The 20,373-nt window shown below is 41.0% G+C and overlaps 1 pseudogene; it reads right to left on the bottom strand.

Annotated features, from left to right (window-relative positions):
• Positions 1 to 14,934, bottom strand: part of LOC115514936 — a 44,397-nt pseudogene extending 29,463 nt beyond the window's left edge.
• Between the last annotated feature and the right edge of the window lie 5,439 nt (positions 14,935 to 20,373).

Raw genomic sequence — 20,373 nt, 5'->3', positions numbered from 1 at the left:
TCTTTTTATGTAAAGAGAATTAATAATATCTAGCCCCATTTTGAACTACAAAATGCAAATTAGTTTTGTGTTTCATTTAAAATTCTTCAGTCTCCTTCAGCCCTCACTCTGGAGGGTTTAGGATCTCCCATCTTTTAAATTTTTTTTTTCAACGTTTATTTATTTTTGGGACAGAGAGAGACAGAGCATGAACGGGGGAGGGGCAGAGAGAGAGGCAGACACAGAATCGGAAACAGGCTCCAGGCTCTGAGCCATCAGCCCAGAGCCTGAAGCAGGGCTCGAACTCACGGACCGCGAGGATCTCCCATCTTTTAATGATCTGCATACTGAAGCCAGGGCAGAGTTGCTGGTGGGTAACTTCCCAACACACTGGTTGTTCATTGTAACAGCTATACTCTGTTACACTGTTTTCTCGCTGGGACTGTGCTGGGAAATCGATGGTTCTTTGGTTAATAACTGATTTCTCCACTGATCAAAATGCACAGATTGATGCACTGCTTTGGTTGGTGGCAACAGTCCCGCCCTTCCCTATAGCCACACTGCAGCCAAAGTTCTTGCCATCCTACTCCTGTTTCACTCAGCTCAGGATTGACTGGGATTCTCCGCAAGGAACAAGAGGGTTGGGCCGTACCTGAAATTTGACTTTCAAATTTATAGCTAGTGATCTGTGCACTACCCCCCCCCTTTCTGTCCACTAGATGGTGCTGCAAAGCCATATTTGTAACAGTTCACTGGGCTTGGAGAAAGTGAAAAATATGGACGGGTGAAATGCTGTGGAATGCTTAAAATTTATGAAAGTTAATCCTTTAAACATTCTGGTCTATGCATGTGTCTTGGCAGGCACTTGAATAAAAGGTCCATCCAAATGAACGGAAATATGCAACATGCCCATTTATTTATTACCTCTGGCAGCCTGGGCATACACGTTTTCAGGACAAGTACCTCCTGGCACCTCTGTGTATAAAATAAAGCAGCTGTTTACTCAGTGCATAATAATTAATGTGCTCCTTAAAGAACATAATTTATGGCAGTGAATACATAAGAGAATGTATTGTGATCTCCCATGACACTGCTCAGTAAAATCAACGGGTTGTCGTATCTCAGGTTCATTAATTGCTCTAGTAACTTAATACCCAGTAGAAAATTAGTAGGAATTTAGTTAGAGGTGAACCTTTGTATTTCCAGTAATCACCTTTTCCTTAGGACTGAAGGTCAAATTCATGGAAGGATCTCAGTTAGTCAAGGAAATCTTGGCATTTCTTTTAACTATGAAAGAACACTCCCTCTGTTTTTTGCTACCCACATTTTGCTGGGGAGGGGAGAGGAGGTTAACCAGTCAATGTGGCTCATTTGGAGAGTCATCTGAATCCTCCTCGGTGAAAAGGCTAATTTTGTTGTTCTGTTGTGTTCTTTCCCTTTGTGGCACTGAGAACCTCTCTTCAGCGATAACATAAATCAAGCAGATTTGGCTTGGAGGCAGCCATCAGCTTCCAGTCCACATGACCAAATGGAGTTAACCTCATTTGCAATTGACCGCCCCCTTTTCACTGATTTCGAATTGTTTGGTTAACTCGCTTTGGGAAGGAGTATCAATAATTCAACATTAGCCAGTTGGCATGTCACCTTGACAGATGGAAACTGCGACAGGGCTATCGATTTGGTTACTCCCTTTCAGGGGGCAGTAGTGAAATCCTCCGCCCACCCCATCTCCATCTATGGGATCAGTGAGAGGAAAGAAAATGCTTCCAACACAGTCATTAAAGCCTGTCCAAGACCTCCAGAGGACAGCCAAATATGCAAATTTGCTGGGATGTTTTCACCTCAGGGAGAGAACAGGAATGAGGAAACAAAAGCAAAAGATTAACGATGCACCTGAGAAGGGAATTGAATGCCTGAGGGGCAGGCAAGAGGTGGCCCAGAAAAAGTTATGAGCCAGGATGAGCCCCCTGCTTCTGATACAACCTGTCTCTCTGGCACATGAGCAATGAACTGGAGGGAATGGGTGTGTGTGTGTGGAGAGAGAGAGAGAGAGAGAGAGAGAGAAAGGAAAGAAGGTAAAGTTATTAAGAGTTCATTGTAGATCACACTTATTGTGGACTTTTTGGCCCCCGGTTTGTCAGCTGCTGCCACTAGCTATGCTTAGGAAGGTGAGGGACTGTAAGTATGACCAGTCTGGCACATCTCACTGGTAGCAAAAGGCCTTAGTTAAGGGATGAGACATGCAAATGTTTGGTTCGTGTCCATAGTAACAATAAATCTGTGCCTATTTTCTGCTTTATGTCTTAGTTGTCTTAGGATTCATAAAAATTATCATCCATATAGACTTTGATCCTACCACCTTAATTTTCTACTCTTTGTCCCCCAAAGTAGTGTCTTTGAAAGTGATTAAAGTGATTCATATGAGGATATGAATATATTTCTGTAAACAACAACAACAAAAGCTATTGTTTGACCAAGGTGTTGTCTAGTCTGTCTTATTTGACCAAGATGTGGTCCATTCTGGGCACCTGGACATCCTTACATTTGGTTGGCTCTGCTAGGTACTTTTGCAGTGTCCCCTCTGATTTCATGTTCCTCAACTCTAGAAGCACATCTCTGTTTCTGTTACCTACAGGGCTGTGCCCAAGCATCCTGTCAGTGAGTGACATGGCCATGTTGGTCAAGCCTTGATTCCAAATGTCTCTCCAGGGCCCTCCTCCAGCCACCTGTGCAGTCCCAGTCTACTGCTCCCTCCATCTCAGCTCTTTGTGTGATGTCTCGGTGCCTGCCCAGCTCCTCCCTGTTGATTTGGGCAGCCATGAACATAACTCCCTTGGTGCCCTTTCCCTCAGGGAACGGTTACTGGACTTGACAAGTGACACTGAAGAAATTTCTAAAGATGTGAAAAAGAACAACCATACATCAATGTTATGGGACTGAGAACAAGAGTTTACAAAGAAAGTTCAGTTATTTCATTTGGTGTCAGCTAGAAACCTCACCTAGCCTCCCAATCTTATTGATGATTTGTTCTGACAGACTAAACAGTCTTCTTTCTCCTTAATACTAATAACTCACATTTGTATAAAGTTTTTAAAAATTTGCAAAAACTCTTGGTTCATATTACTTCATTTAATCATCACAAAACCCTTTGATAACACATTACTTATAAAGGTCACAAAAACTGAGGTTCGGTGGAATGAAGTGATTTGGCTAAAGTTTCGTGGCTGATCAATGGCAGGACCAAGTCATTTGAGTCTAAATCCCAGAGTCTTTTTCCGGCCTCTGTCTTAATAATGGAATTCACTGGCTTTATATTGCTAAGTTAATTACCTGACTATACTGGCATGATGTTAGAAATAAATTCCAAAAATTGTTGCATGCTGTCCTATCTCCTTGCAAACCTATGGAGGGTCAGCAACAATAAAGTGGGGTCATAGCAGAGTGGAAATAGCAGAGGATTTGAGGTATGTCTAAGCACCAACACACACTACCTATGTGCAAAGCACTCAACAACCCTAAGCCTCAGTTTTTTTTCATATATAAAATGGAGATGGGGCGCCTGGGTGGCTTGGTCGGTTAAGCTTCTGACTTCGGCTCAGGTCATGATCTCACGGTCCGTGAGTTCGAGCCCCGTGTCGGGCTCTGTGCTGACAGCTCATAGCCTGGAACCTGGTTCAGATTCTGTGTCTCCCTCTCTCTGCGTCTCCCCTGTTCATGCTCTGTCTCTCTCTGTCTCAAAAATAAAATAAAAAAACATTTAAAAAAAATAAAATGGAGATGATAATTTCTACTGAATGCACTTGTGAGAATTAGAAATTTTAACAAATATGAAATAATGCCTGTTACAATAATTAGCACCTGATAAATACTAGCTTTTATAATCTATTATTATTTTTATTAACTACAGCCTCATTATTACTGAAAACAATAAGGACTTAATACAATTGCAGAATAATCTGTGAGTTTGGGGCAATGACTTTAGAAGGTCTAATTGTACAGAGTAACAGAAAACTGACCTTTCATCTTCACAGGTGATAAAGATTGGTTGATTACCTCTTACTAACAACTTAATATTTTTCCACCCTCTGTATACAGAAAACTATTTTATTGTCTATGAAAATAAGTTTGGTCATAGGAACAATTATTTCTAGAAATATGGAAACTCTGGAAGACACTGGGCAATTTGTCTTGTTAACCATCTGCCACTGATATACCCAATTTTCCATCTGATTTTCCCTTGTCCCTGTCATTGTCAATTACTTTGTACAATATCAAGATTTGGAAAACAGTTAATCGGGTTGGATTGCTAGGCAGCCTTGAGTCTGCCTTTGATTTAATCACAAACACATGCTGCTGCATTCATCAATTTTCCTTTTATGTAAGCTTCTTCATTATTGTGATGCTTTACCTTTGTCCGCAGCAGGCGTGTTTGCTGATTTCCATGTCAGAGAAAAGAAATGTGATATAAACAGAAGCCCTCATGGGAAAGGGCAGCCAAAACAAAAATGTGAAGTGAATTTAAAGATGTAACTTAGCAGAAAATCCAACTAGTCCAAATCCAGGAAGTCTGTGTAAGAAAATGTGTTCTCTCAAGAGATGGTAACAACAATGCCTACATTCCACCAGGGTACAAATACAGTTAAAGCAGTATAACAAAAACACAAAGAAACACTTCAGGGATGGGCTGAAGATATGAATCAAAGAGCATGACAACTATAGTATAGAGAACAATAGACATTGTACACTTAAAATATGTGTTAACAGGGTCTCATGTGAAGTGTTCTTACCACAAAAATAAAAGGGGGGAGACACAAGAAAACTTCTGGAGGTGATGGATATGTTTATTACCTTGATTATGGTGATGGTAACATGAAAGTATACATATGTTCAAACTCACCAAATTATATATGTTAATTATGTGCAGTTTTTTGTATTCCAATTATACCTCAATAAAGCTGGGAGAAAAACATTTACTGAAAACTATTTAAAAAATCCTGATTACATGGAGACACTGAAGGTAAGAAAACAATGGCAACATTTTTTTTTATTATGGCCTTCTTCTTTAAAATGAGGGCCATTCTGTTTTTATAAGTGAGTTTAATGACAGCAACTTTGTAGAACATCTCTGTATGAACCAGGAAGACTCATAATCACTGACTCTTGATGGCCTGTGGCCACTGCCAGCTGGAAAAGTGGAAATGTAAAAGGCTGTGTTCCCATTCTTCAATGTAGTGAGTCCAGGTAATTCCTGCCACTTGTCGCTGGTGTTCCTGATGCTTTCCTGGGTGTCACTTTCTATGTCTAAAATGGAGAGCTTTGGGGCACCTGGGTGGCTCAGTTGGTTAAGCGTCCGACTTCAGCTCAGGTCACGATCTCACAGTCCGTGAGTTCGAGCCCCGCGTCAGGCTCTGGGCTGATGGCTCAGAGCCTGGAGCTTGCTTCCAGTTCTGTGTCTCCCTCTCTCTCTGCCCCTCCCCCGTTCATGCTCTGTCTCTCTCTGTCTCAAAAATAAATAAACGTTAAAAAAAAATTTAAAAAAAAATGGAGAGCTTAGACTTCTAAAGTCCTTTCTAGCCCACCACTTACAAATTTCGTAGCACTTTATATTTCACTCATTTATTAGTTCTTGTGACCCGCATTTAAACTTCTAAGGTGAGGTAGGCCAGGAAGGTATTCTTGTTTCCATTTAACCATTGCAAAATTGCTCTCCAGAAGCCACTGCCAAGTCAATTGGCTTGTTGTACCACTAGTTGAGGCCATCATGGGAAGGACAGGCGGTGCTGCTGAAGCTCAAAACATTGTTGGTAGTGTCTTTAGAAATTGCAAGACACACAAAGTCTGTCTCATCATAGTCAGGCGATGCATATAATGGAGTGTGTGCTTGCATGTGCTCTCGTGTGTGTGTGCGTGTGTGTGTGTGTGTGTGCGCGCGCGCGCGCACATGCGTGCCTGTGTGCCTGTGTCTGTTATGTTACCAAAAAATATTTACCCAAACTTGATCATTCACTATATTCACAAGAATTGGTTTTGGTTACTCTAGAAAGCATCCAAAATTCAAATCCACCTTTATTCAGAAGGCATACGCTCAGCAGGTGCTATGCGTTCGAATGTGGCTAACCAAAATAGATGCAGTATAGCCTCTGGAGAGACAGCAAGAGTCTCTCCTCCTCTTTCTTGCTCTTGTGTTTTGAGCCATTTTTTTTAATGTTTATTTATTTTTGAGAGAGAGAGTGATAGAGTGTGAGCGGGAGAGGGGCAGAGAGAGAGCGAGACACAGAATCCCAAGCAGGCTCCAGGCTCCAAGCTGTCAGCACAGAGGCGGACGTGGGGCTGGAACCCATGGACCGTGAGATCATGACCCCAGCTGAAGTCGGACGCTCAACTGACTGAGCCACCCAGGTGCCCCTTGAGCCATTTTATTCTTAAATGGGAGAGGAATACTTGTTGAGTACCAGACAGCACAGATTAGTGCACTTTCATTTAAACCTCAAGTGCCCCTGAGAAGTAGGCATAATCACCACCACTAAAAATTCAGGAAGCTGGGGCACCTGGGTGGCTCATTCGGTTGAATGTCCAACTTCAGCTCAGGTCATGATCCCACAGTTTGTGGGTTCGAGCCCCATGTCAGGCTCTGTGCTGACAGCTTGGAGCCTGGGCCTGTTCTGATTCTGTGTCTCCCTCTCTCTCTGCCCCTCCACTGCTCATGCTCTGTCTCTCTCTCTCTCTCAAAAATACATAAACACTAAATTTTTTTTAATAATAATTATGGAAACTGAGACCCGGGTAGGTACCATGGCTTGGTAGTCAGTGGTGATGCCAGAATAAAGGCCTAAATAACTCATTTAGACTTAAAAGCCAGTAGTCTTTTGACCACACTGCCACAGTTCTGAAGGTGACAAAGTTCATTTTGAAGGTGTAAGTTCAGATACTAGATATTTTTGAAATGAATTAAATTTATAATCATACTTATATTTCAGAGATGTCATATTTATGGGGAATTTGGTGTATATATAGTTCAATTTCATTTCTTTTCATAGCAATATGTTCTTGGTTTCTATTTATCTCATATAGCTTATATGATGTTATTTATATCCTTTCATCTGAATTAGCTAACAGGAAAACCCAGAGCAATTCTTAGCAATCTAAATGATGTTTGTCATTAAAAAAAAAATGCAGCTGTCAAAAACATACCCTAAATATGAGCAGACTCTGCTAACCTTACTACTTCTCTGCCTTCTGAGTTGCCACAATACATTTATCCAATTAGGTTTTTCCAATGGTTGAAGAAAAAGGGAGAAGGTTTTTTTTCCCCTTTGTCATGATCAATGTTTCATTATATAAAAGGAAAATATCAAACAGATTTCATAGAGTAGTAGCTTTTATAGAAGGAAGTAGGGCACACAGTGTTTATCAGGCAGAACAGAGAACTTGAACAAAGGCAGAAGGATTGGGGGAACAAAGAGTGCGTTCTGATTAAATACGCATTACTCACCAGCTCAGCTCTTGTCTGTTATTAACCTCCATGAAGGCCTTTCAAATGACACACCTGGAAATGAGTGAAAAGAAACATTCTCCAGAGAAGATGTCAATTTTTAAAATCAAGACAAATGTTTAAAATAAAAGATTAAATTATGCCAGGCATCACTCGGTGCTTTTTTTTTTTTTTAGTGCTTGCTTACTCAGTTTACTATCTATGCACAACGTAAACATCCTAATGCCTTTTGGAGAGAAGCTGTGAGAAAAAAAATTGGGGGCATGGTTGGATATGATTTGTCACAAACACAGGCATACTCAGAGGTATGTAGAATTTATAGAATGTTAAGGCATATTTTTTCATGCATATTTTCTTCTCCCTTAAACATTAAAACAGTAGTAAACTTTTTTTTCAGAGAACTTACCTAAAGTGTAGTATACTTATATTTTTCATAAATGCAGGAAAAAATAATACTCCTACAACATATATGCCATTTATCTTGGAAAATACATCTATCCCATAAATTTATTATCATTACGAATGTATGGGGCACTTGGGTGGCTTAGTTGGTTAAGCGGCCGACTTCAGCTCAGGTCATGAGCTCACAGCTCGTGAGTTCAAGTCCCACATCGGGCTCTGTGCTGACAGCTCAGAGCCTGGAGCCTGTTTCAGATTCTGTGTCTCTCTCTTTCTCTGCCCCTCCCCTGCTCACGCTCTGTCTCTGTCTCTCCCTCAAAAGTAAACATTAAAAAAAATTAAAAAAAGAAAATAATGTTATACTTAGGGGTGCGTGTGTGGCTCAGTCCCTTAAGTGTCCAGCTCTTGATTTTGGCTCAGGTCACGCATGATCTCACGGTTTGGGGGATGGAGCCCTGGGTAGGGCTCTGCACTGACATTGTGGAGCCTGCTTGAGATTCTCTCTCTCCCTCTCTCTCTCTCTCTGCCCCTCATCCACTCGTGCTCTCTCTCTCTCTCAAAATAAATAAACTTTTAAAAAAAGAACGTTATATTTAGATAAATACAGTTCAGGAAAACAAAGATTATACCTGAGATGATAACACTTAAGCACACACAGGCACATACAGGAACACTCGCCTTGGAAAAAGATCTGCCTAAAATGTCTTTCACTTGTCTGAGTTATGAAAAGGAGTATGGGCATTTAACCTCTGCTTGAAATGTCATGCTATCATTATAGACTTGGGTTTCAGCATATTACATATTGATTCTCAGTGATAACAGAGCTATATTGTAAATACTTCTAATTTTCTGTATATTCTGATATTTTGACATCTTAAAGAACTTTCTGGCTATGGAGTTATTGCCCTTCCCAGGGTTTGCCAATTCTTAGAGACAGCAAAGGGCCCAACTGGGAACATGCCATTGACTTGCAATTCATCAAGATACCCCAGGAGGCAATACCCCAGGCCCAAATACCCCAGGAGGCAATATTCCTCTGCCTTAATCATCCCAGGGCCAGGCACCAGATCATCCTCCTAGCCCAAAGCCCACCAAAATTAGTCAAACTAGCCAATCCTAAACTGTTGTTCTTGCCATGACTTATCTTTCCTGAGGAAACTCCAATAAAGGTGATGGCTTCAGTGTTCCCCTCTCCTGTCATCTGCCTGCTGACCAGCCTGAGGGCTTTCCCATGTGGCTCTACATATGCTGTGCCTCCTGCTTCTAGAACCTGTGCATGCAATAAACTGTTTTCCTGAGTCTCTCCTCTGTCTCCTCTTGTGACCCCACCTAACTGGGCAACCCACAAAAAATTACAAAACATGTGCTGACGAAGTGTGTGAGTAAATCTTCCTAGCTAACTAGATCTTTGAAGATTCTGCTTTCTCTGCCACAATGGTTGCCATTTATCAATATGCTGACTTCCTAGTCAAACCTTCCAACAGCACACCCTCTGACACATGTGCATACTCGTGAGATCACATTCTCAACACAACAGACCCTTTCATCTCTACCCATCTCTTCTCTCTCTCTCATTCTGTCTCTGTCCCCCTCATTGCATCTAATTCCCTGCCTTCTGAAACCGAGAAAGTACTGAAGATCACCAGAGAAACCAAGCAAGCTTATTAAACCAAGTTTTACATAATACAAAGTATGCCTTGAGGTAGGTTCCAATCCCATCCTATAGAAGTTCCTCACTAAAAGAGGGCTTTCTTATTTAATTTTGAATGTGTGTGTACCTATATGGGGAATCATTGAGAATGCTAAATGTCCAACTATCACATAGGTGAGGCATGACTTTTCTACCTCCAACCAGTAATTCAGTTAAAATTTCTTTTTTTATTTGAGGCTAAAAATTCTCACTAGGCTCTAATTATCCTGTACTTCAGCAAAGGAGATTACTTTTTTTTTTATCTTCTTTCACACAACTTTATTGTTTCTACCAGAAATACGTAATTTTCTTAATTTAAGAATTCCCAATCAATATTTTACTGAATTTTCAAAGACAAATTGAGTTTGAGAGAGTCATTCCAAGTTTTTCATTCCATTTTAGGAAGCAGTGATCTCATCCCTAATTGTAGTGCCACAGCACCAAAGCTGTAAATACTAAGGTCTCAATCAAAATTATTCATTAAATTACTCAGATAAAGTGACCTCAATATCAAGTCTAATTAAATATTTGTGTTCTTTTGTGAGGGAGTGGTTAGGGGGATTTTGTTTGCTACCAGTCACTATTAGAAAAAAGAAATGAGTGACTGACAACCGAACTGAGTAAAGAGATTTAGTTTTCTGTTGTTTTTTTTTTTTAAGCGACTTACAATTTGTCCTGGGGTCAGTGTAAATTCAGCCCCTCTCTTAAATCTTATATGTCTCCAATTATGGTCTAATCCAAACTAATGTTCACAACACTATCCCTGGGCCATTGTGAGATCCTTAGTCACCTAAGAAAAAATCAATTATGTTCAGTACATTCCACTCACTAGACTAAAACGGCAGCAAGATCATTTCGGGAAGATTCTTAACAATAGTTGAAACACAGCCATTTTCTGATTAGCTCTGACCTAACCATACATTCGCTTGGCCAGAATTGCCTCTTTATGAAATTAGGATTAATTAAAGTTTTATCATATATTTATTCCTTCTTGGAAATATTTTCATATGGTTCTTAAATGTGAAAAACTATTCTGTTTTTGCTTTCTAAAATTTGTGTACAACCTACCTTATACCCAGAAAAGATCTGATTGCTTATAAAATTCAAGGAATACAACCAAATCAAATAAATTCAAAATAGGTTCTAAAAAAACAGAGACATAGATATAATAAAGTAGAAAGTTTATGCCGGTACCAAGAATGAGGTAAGCACAGAAAATAGGCCATAAAACCCTTCACATTTGCTAATGTAAACTATACTTTTGTCTTTAAGTCTTTAACAGCCAAACATTTGTTGCATAATGTTTTATTTCACAGAAAACCAAATAGAGCTGTTGTGCTCAAGGTAGTAATGTCCATTAACATTAGCTACAAACCAGCCTCTGAGATTCCAACAGGAAAATTAAACGGGCCAACAAATTTTCCAATAATCTTTATAGATCATAAAATGCCAGAAGCAGAGTGTTGGTTTGGGCTGGCACTCTCGTCTCCAGAAGCCAGTCTGTTCCAATCCACAAAGACCTAGTCTTAGCAAATAAGAGTGCAAAGGGAAGAGACATGAACACATTACTTTGCCCACTGGGTACCATTTACCTTTACTCTTGTCACTGTAAAACACTCTTACTGTAGAAGATTATATTGTCTGTTTTCCATACAGTCTAAAAAGAGCCTCAAGAGTAAAACCCTAACCACTAGAAACTGAACTAATGCAGAGTAAAAATAATAATAATGGGGCCCTTGGGTGGCTTAGTCGTTTAAGCGTCCGACTTCAGCTTAGGTCACAATCTCACCGTTTGTGAGTTCGAGCCCCACATCAGGCTCTGTGCTGACAGCTCAGAGCTTGAAGCCTGCTTCAGATTCTGTGTCTCCCCCACTGCTCACTCCATCTCTTTCTCTCTCAAAAATAAAAATAAACATTAAAAAAATTTTTAATAATAATAAGGTCCATGTCTGGAAAAATCTTTATTAATTTTTACTTCGAAATCATAATATTGAGATATTAATATCATTAATTCCAAAATTTATGAGTTCCATTAATATCACTTTGAATATCATCAAAATTGAGATTCCTTCCCTTGGTAAGAAGGGTCAGGGGCTCTGAAGACTGAGCAGGGACTTCCTAAGAAAGCAATAGGTTAGATCCTGGCAGGCAGTCTGAAATCCCACTATGAACCTAAATGGTGCAAGGCAGAAGGGTGTGGTGTCTAAATGGGGTGTCTCTCAATTGGACGGGGGCCCCTAAATGTGAGACCAAGATCGGGTGCAAGCCAGTGGCACAGGTGGTGAAAGAAATCACCTGAGGCAGAACAAAGGATATTACACCACTGGCAGGCAGGACAGCAGAGGAGAGGCTGTCTGCAATGAGGTGGTGGGTGGGGTTATTTTCCAAGCAGGAAGATGAGGAGGTATGGTGACAGAAAATCTTTCCTTTTTTGGTAACTGTGCCTAGTTGTAAGTAGCCCATTGGACAGTTAGAACCTATGGATATTCTGCGGTGGGTCACCTGTTGGCCTGTTTATATTCAGCTAGGTGCTCACTGAGGGCCCTTTCCACATTCCATTGCTCAAGCCTGTTGGCTTCAAAGTGGCGTCTACAAGGAGGAGGCAAAGCTTGTAGTCAAATAAGTCAGAGACAGGAGGAGAGGATGGAAGTCACTAAAGGCAGAAGTGCACTGTTCAGACAACAGTCTCTATCCATTCTCTAAAACCACTGCCGTTGGCTGAATGAGAGCATTTAAGGAGAGCAAATAAATGTGAGTGTTAAGCGCCTCAGGACTTTGGGCCACCTGGGTGGCTCACTCAGTTGGATGGCAGGCTTCGGCTCAGGTCATGATCTGGCAGCCTGTGAGTTCGAGCTCTGCATCAGGCTATGTGCTGACAGCTCAGAGCCTGGAGCCTGCTTTGGATTCTGTGTCTCCCTCTGTCTCTGCCCCTCCCCTGCTTACACTCTGTCTCTCTCTCTCTCTCTCTCTCTCTCAAAAAATAAATAAACATTAAAAAAATGTTTTTTTAAAAGAGCCTCAGAATGCAGCCCAAATGCTGTCTCACACATACGCCACACACATGCATACCTTTAGCAAGACAGTGGGCTTACAGACTGTAATAGCAATCATCTCATAATGGTTTGGGGTTACAAACATTTATGTCAACTTTGTGGGCACACAAACCTTCATTTATAATTCAATTAACAATTTTGACCACCTTCTATGTGCAGAGCCCTGGCCTGAGTGCTGTGGGGAGACAAAAATGCACAAGACACAGTACTTCCCACAAGGAACTTACTGAAGAGGGGAAGCTAGGAGGAGGCTGTGGGAAAATGACAGATACATATAAAATGCAAGGACACACTAATGAGCACAATCTCCAAAGCACAGAATGAAGGAGAGAATCTACGTGGGAGGAAGTGTAAAAGACCCAGACCCTGCAATTTTTGGTAAGGAATCTAAGCATTGAACTGTGGATAGAACCCCAGCAAGAGGGTACAGGGTGGAGCTGGAGGAGGGCACTTCAATGCAGCAGAAACAAAGTTAACAAAGCAGGAAATTGAAAGGTGTGTAAAGGGAACAGTGACTTGATACGTTATGATGATTATTAGTCATGTGATTGCTGTTCTAACTAACCTATTCAATTGTCCTCCAACTTACCCCCAAAAGATCAGTGAAACCTTAAGTAATTAATTCTAATTCTAACAATAAAGTCACAAAAGACTCAGTGTTTCACATATAAATCTTCGTGGTTTTTAAGAAAATTAACTCCTCCAATTTGCAGAATTCTGTTGCTGTGAACCCCTAGTTACGCTGACGGATATCCATGAGAAATAATCACAAAGCTGTTAAATTAATCCTTTTTACAGTATAATCACATCTTAGCTTCCTAATCTAGGTGTAGCTAAATTGGCAATTCCAGTCTGTGCTATGGTAGGTTTTGCACTTAATAGTTATAGTAGCTACCTTGTCATGAAATAACCAATTTATATACAGGGAGTAAATTGGTTTTGCAGCCCAGAAGTAGTGCAGTGAGAAATGAAGCAAAATGAAACTTGATTATAACAAATCTGATATGGTAGATGACATATTTAATAAAACTCATTGCTCTTCATAGATAAGGAATCCCTAATATAGATGTGTCAAATAAAATGTTAATTATGCCATGGGAGAAATTACACAGTATCTCATCTTTAGTGGAAAAGATAGGAAGACTACATAATTGCTTCATTGAAAAATTAAATAGTATTATCTTCTTTGTAAAAAGTTATGCCAAGAATCTTAATGAATTCTTAGCCTACCTTTTCAGAAAAAGTATATTATTTTTAAGTAGTGCAACACAAAACTTTTTAAGTAGATGAAATAAGTATTGCAGAAGTATTCAAGATTCGTATTTCCAAACTGCAGAAAATTGTGACTTGAATTCACTTATTTAACATACTTTTCCAGTTGATGAATCAAAGCTATTCCATTGTAGAGATAAAAAAAAAAAAATTGACTTGAAAAAAATCAATTGCTCTTCTGGGTTTCCATTCTAAGTCAATGTAAATTAAGGTTGAAATTTGAATAACAGAGAGTATTTGTTGGTATTTGAATCCTGTACGTCATGTTCTTATTCTTCCTGTTGAAATTAATTTGATACTTAGAAATAATTTCTTTTGCTGGAGGCCCATTTTAGTTCACTTATATCTTAGTTTTCCCCCAAGATTATTTGCAGTGATTCAAGAAGGTACATAAAAGACATAAGATAAAATAAAAGTTGAGGAGGAGAATGAAGCAAAAGGAAAATAAGAGGAAAACCATTATGAAGCCAGAGTGAGGTTAATGCACACAACGCCCAGCATGAAGTCATGGAACCTCATTGAAGTGGCTGCAAATTCTCCTGTAGGATTTCTAAGTCATTAGTATATACAGTAGACCATGTATCAGAGGGTTCTGTAGCCAATCATATTTTCCAAAAATGGACATAGCAATATTTCCATTCCTTGTGTTTCTCTGGAAACTTACTGCTCCCTTTCAAGAGGTGGGCTCTACTTCCCTTGCCCTTGAACCTGGGGAATGACTTTGTGACTGCTTCAACAAGTGTAAAGGAATAGAAGTGATGCTATGTGATGTCCATGGCTAGGCATAAAAGATGACACAGTTTCTACCTAGCTCTCTCTCTTTGGGGATGATCACAGTTGGAACATAGCCACCATATGTGAGGAGCCCCCAGGCCACATGAGGAAGCCATATGTAAGTCTACCAACAGCCCCTGTGAAGATTTTAGCTAAAGCCAGCATCAGACATATGAGGGAATAAGCCTACAGAAGATTCTAACTCTCGGCCTTTGAGTCTTCCTGCTAAGACCCCAGACACTGTGGAGCAGAGACAAGACACCTCACCTTGCCATGTTGGAATTCCTGGCCAACAGGATTCATGTGCATAATAAACTATCATCTTACACCACTAGGTTTTAAGGTAATTAATTTATTAAATTAATTATTTAAGGTAATTGCAATTGCTTGTGGTCATAGCAATTATAATAATCCTTTAGATGAAAACAAATCAGGAGAAACTGAACCATTCCCAGTTCTGAGAAACTACAGACAAATTTCTCTTATAGGTCTTCACTGAGAAAACACTGTAAAGAAGTGAATGAGGTTTTCAACAATATCTGTACAGCAAACATGGGCATGGCTCCCTGGGTCTCACCTTATAATAACTCTCTGGGTAGACTGATTGCATCCGAGCAAAGGGAAGTGTGGCAAAAGCAAATACAGGAAGGGAGAGTAAATGCAGTTCACGTTTACAGCTCTCTGATGGCCAAAACTGCTGCGAAGACAAGTTGTGGTGGGTAGAAGATGTACTCTCAGCTGGCCCTCAAAGACACTAGTAAGCTTAGTACACAGGGGTGGAGCCTCAGGGGCAGGGGGTGGTAGGATGAAAGTAGAACAATAGAGAATTTTACTTCCTACTCTTCATTGCAGTTTGAAAATTGACCCTAATCATGTCCTTACTTAAAAATATTTTATTTATTTATTTTTTAATGTTTATTTATTTTAGAGAGAGAGAAAGCTCAGGGGAGGGGCAAAGAGAGAGGGAGACAGAGGATCCGAAGCTAGCTCTGCACTGACAGCAGAAAGCCTTATGTGGGGCTCAAACTCACAAGCCTTGTGATCATGACCTGAGCTGAAGTCAGACGCTTAACTGACTGAGCCACCCAGACACCCCTAAAAATATTTTTAAGTGTTAATGAGTCTTTGAGTCTTCTTATATGAGAAATTCATAATCTTTCAAATTTGGGTTGGGTTTTGTTTTGGGTTTTTTATTGTTTGTTTTTTGTTTTCTTTGGTCTTTTTGTAAACCTTGCCAGTATGTTTTGCCCTTGACATGTTCTCTCCAAATAGAGATATTTGGGGATGCATATAATCTCCCCCGCACCCCATATTTGTCATAACCTCAGGCAATTCTCCTTTTTAGTTGACCTGTATTGCTGTGTAGTGTTAATTACCACTATTCTTTAGTTACTGAATTTTGAGAGCTGGCATCTGTGTGATGACCAAGGAGTAATCAGGGCTTTGTGGTGTTCTGATTGGTTGAATTCCCTGGTGTTCTAATTAGTCAGACTCAATCTGCGATGCATCTTCCCAAATGATCAGGTTGTAGTAACCAGTGACATGATGTTGAATTCATTTTCTATTTTATATAGTACATAAGAGTATTTATTTGTTCCAAGTAGCTGGCAATGTCTAGTCACACAGATCCTAACAGTTAATAACACAGTCTCTCTCCATAAGATAGCATATATATTATAATGTATACACTCATGTGGCTGAGATAGAAGGATGCCTATTTGAGACCTTGGTCCAGGCAATGCCTCCAGAGGTGACCTAGCTTGCTTTATGGTATGTATGAATTCCATCTGGCTATCTTTCATAAAAATCCTTTCTCTCAGTAGAACTTCTGATTCATGAAGTTACCTGAAGTACAGTTACTCTACGTTACCAGTTAAGTTCATATCCTAAACTAGGGTAAGTTTTGTTTCATCTTAAGGAAATTGGGATGAGATGGGATGGAATGGGATGAGATGGGATGGGATGCCAGCTATGTGACTTGCCACCCCAAACACTGCTGCCTTCAGTGACACCATGACACAGATTTGGTCTTGGTAAGTGGATTTAACCATGTTGAAGGAGATGTCTGGCCTTTGCAGTTGGACCCTGAGAGGTAGTCTCAAAACCCTTGGAATGCCCTGCCTGATGGAAGTGTCTTTGTTTACCTGGGGGCTTTGAGCCATAGCAACAATGTGATATAGGATGGGGGCTTTCAGTCAAGGGTGTCAGCTCAACACCCCAAGGGGCTGGAGATTGAGGTCAGCCTTGTGGGTGACTAGCCAGGTTTACCATAGAGCCCCTATAAAGGGTCTAAAGACAAAGGCTTGGGTGAGCTCTCCTGGTTGGCAGTACTCCATGTGTATTATCACAAATCAACGCCAGGAAAGTAACATTGTCCACGATTCCATGAGAGGACTACTGGAAGCTCAACCTTTGGAATGTTCCAGATTCTACCTATGAGCTTCTTCTCTTGGCAGAATTTAATCTGTATCCTTTAGATCTAATAAACCAGAACTGTGAGAATAGCAGCTTTCAGTGAGTTCTTTTAGTTATTCTAGTGAATTGTTGAACCTAAGGATGGCCTTGGATCTCCAAATATGCAATTGGTATAGGAAGTAAGGGCAGTTTTGTGCACTGAGCTCTTTCTGTTGTTGCAACAACAGAAAATCCTGTAGCCTTCTGGAACCACATCACTGGTGGTGGGGTGTGCCAGGCAAACAACAAAGATTATCAAGGATTATGGGGAAAATAAAATAGGAGGAGGACAATGGGCACAAGTGAGCTGAAGAACAGTTCCTTAGTGAGGACTGATGGGACTTTCTGAGGCTGGGTGGGAGGTTTAAATAACCAAGTTAAACAGAAGCCAATTAGAGAAAGCCCATCATAAGGAGGATCTTGTAAGAGGATCCACATAACTACTGGTAGGAAAAAGTACCTGAACTGAAGACTTGGTCTAATCTTCAGGTGCTTCAGGTGCTCTCACCTCCTTCGGTAGGCTTCCAAAGAGATGGAGAATCCCAATTTCATGTCTCCCAGAATCCTAATGCCCTTCCTGCCTTGCCTTTGCTTTATACCCTAGTCTTCTGAGAAGTTTTGGGGAGACCCAGTCTAGATCCTAATTAGTTCAGAAAAATATCCAGCATAGCCAGAACTGAGCTAGTTATTCAGATTTAACACTCACTCAAGCCAATTTCTCTTGGACCTTCATGAGGAGAAGAAACTGAGGGAACCACATATCAAGACCATCTGTTATGGCTCTGCCATTAAAGGAAGTAACCAATGTGGAATCAGGCCACTGTCAAAATAATGCTCAGAATCAGGAACACCCTAGAGTACCTGAACTGGCTCTCCTCCATATCTGTCTATATCTGTAAGTGACTTCTTTCCTGCTCATGGGACTTTGCTTTCTGGCTCATGACATTATTGACACAATTTGCCCAAACTTCAATGACTTTGTGTACCAGATACCAGGGGTTTTAAAATGACAGTTGATTGTCAGGGAATGTCACAGTTCCCTAAGAACAAAAACCCACTCAGACAGAGATTTAAACCTGCAAGTCTCCTAAGAACCAGTGAAGGAGTTTGGGAGAACCTACTCTGAACATGGTTAGAACTCCAAAGAGCAGTGCCTCCTGAACTGTGGCCACTGAACTAGCAGCATCAGCATCACATGGGAACTAGTTAGAAATGCCAAGTCCCAGGCTCCACACAGACCTGCTAAATCAGGAACTCTGGAGGTGCGGCTCAGCCACCCTTATTTTAGCAAACGCTCCTTCAGCCAGGTGGTTCCGACGCATGCTCAAGTTTGAGAATCATTGCCATTGAGGGGATGGGAGGGGCACTGCCAGAACAGGGGAAGAAGAGGATGGTGTATGGCCTTACCACAGTCAGCACATCTGTATTTATATCATTGACAGTTAACAGCTACTGTTTTAGAAAAGTGTTAAGAGAGTAGGGAAATTTTTAAATAAGATAATAAAGGGAGGGGGTAAATTCATCTGAGAAATAAAACAAGAACAAAAAGAAGGAGAGAAAACAGAAAAGGAGCAAAAAGTAAATAAAAGGCAAGATGGAAGCAGGAAGCCTGACCTGGAAAAATTCGGGCAAATTCAACGACGCACCACAGCAAGAGCTTATAAACCTAAGCTCAGTCAGTTGAGCGTCCAACTTCAGCTGGGGTCATGATCGCGTGGTCTGTGGGTTCGAGCCCTGCATTGAGCTCTGTGCTGACAGCTCAGAGCCTGGAGCCTGCTTCGGATTCTATGTCTCCCTCTCTCTCTGCCCCTCCCCTGATCACGCTCTGTCTCTCTTTCCTTCAAAAATAAACATTAAAAAATATATATTTTTTATTCCCTTGGTTTTTCTTTCTTCACTTCACAACTTAGATGGTTATTTGAGAATTTATTTTTTCATTTACTTTTTCATGGATTCATCCTTAGAAAATAACTCTAGGGGCACCTGAGTGGCTCAGTTGGTTAAGTGTCTGACTTCAGCTCAGGTCATGATCTCACAGTCTGTGGGTTCAGACCCCACATCAGGCCCTGTGCTGACACCTCGGAGCCTGGATCCTGCTTCAGATTCTGTGTCTCCCTCTCTCTCTGCCTCTCCCCTGCTCCCACTCTGTCTCTCTCTCTCTCAGAAATAAACATTGGGGAAAGTGGGTGATGGGCATTGAGGAGGGCATCTGTTGGGATGAGCACTGGGTGTTGTATGGAAACCAATCTGACAATAAATTACATAAAAAAACAAATAAATAAATAAAATAAATACAAATATATTCTAAGAAAAAAGAAAAGGAAGAAAGAAAGATTAAAAAACTTAAAAGAAAACAAAACACTTGTCCTGAATGTAGCCAGGCCTGTGCTGTGCTGTGCTCCAGCATCCAGCTGGAGTAGTATTGCTGTGAGGATTTGATGGCATAACACGTTTAAAGTGTTTAGCACAGTGGTACATAATAATTACTGAATAAACGTTTTATATTAGCAATAAAAATCTATTGCTAAAACAATGGCATCACTAAGCTGGCAAATTCTGATGTGTGTAAGAGTATTTTTGTAATGAAACAACTAAAAAGAAGCAGGGACAAGGGAAGAGGGACAGACAAGAAGGAAAAAAAAAAACGGGAAAAAAAAACAGTTGAGAGAAGGGATTAGGTAATATGGGATCTTAATGAAGTCTTCATTGGAGCTGGTTGTGGGTATCTGGCCTCTCGATGCCCAGGCTTGATCCGGACCCTTTCTGTCAGAGCCTTGGGGAAGGCTGACAACATCCCTTTCAGCCTCACTTTGCCTCCTCGCCCACCCGGGAAGGAAACATGTCAGCCATCTCAGGCACAGCTGCACCTCTCGGCCTCCTGTCTTAGCTCAGCCCACTCTGGGGGAGCAGTTGTGCATCTGGCTGGCCTGAGACAGGAACATGCTGGGACTACGGATTATTAATGGGCAGGCCCTGCACCCCAAGGGCACAATTAGTCTCTGCCGTCCGCTCTCTCCTCCTTCAGCTTCCTGCCTCCACAGGGAAATCCAGCCCTGAGGAGCAGCCCTGCTGGGTAGGCAAACCATCCCCACTCTCACTTGGCGCATGCAGCTGGTGGATAAGGGACTAGATTTTTCTTGGACGATGCAGGTTTATGTCTCCTTCCTGCCATGTCCTTCAAATATGCCTATGCTAAAGGTCCCTAGGTTTACGTGGAAGGGGGAAGGGGGTCCTTTTCAAAAATTTCAACCTAGCTGTGC

The sequence above is a fragment of the Lynx canadensis genome, chromosome B2, assembly GCF_007474595.2.
Source record: "Lynx canadensis isolate LIC74 chromosome B2, mLynCan4.pri.v2, whole genome shotgun sequence".
Taxonomy (NCBI): Eukaryota; Metazoa; Chordata; class Mammalia; order Carnivora; family Felidae; genus Lynx; species Lynx canadensis.
This window is presented reverse-complemented; position numbering and strand designations above follow the sequence as displayed.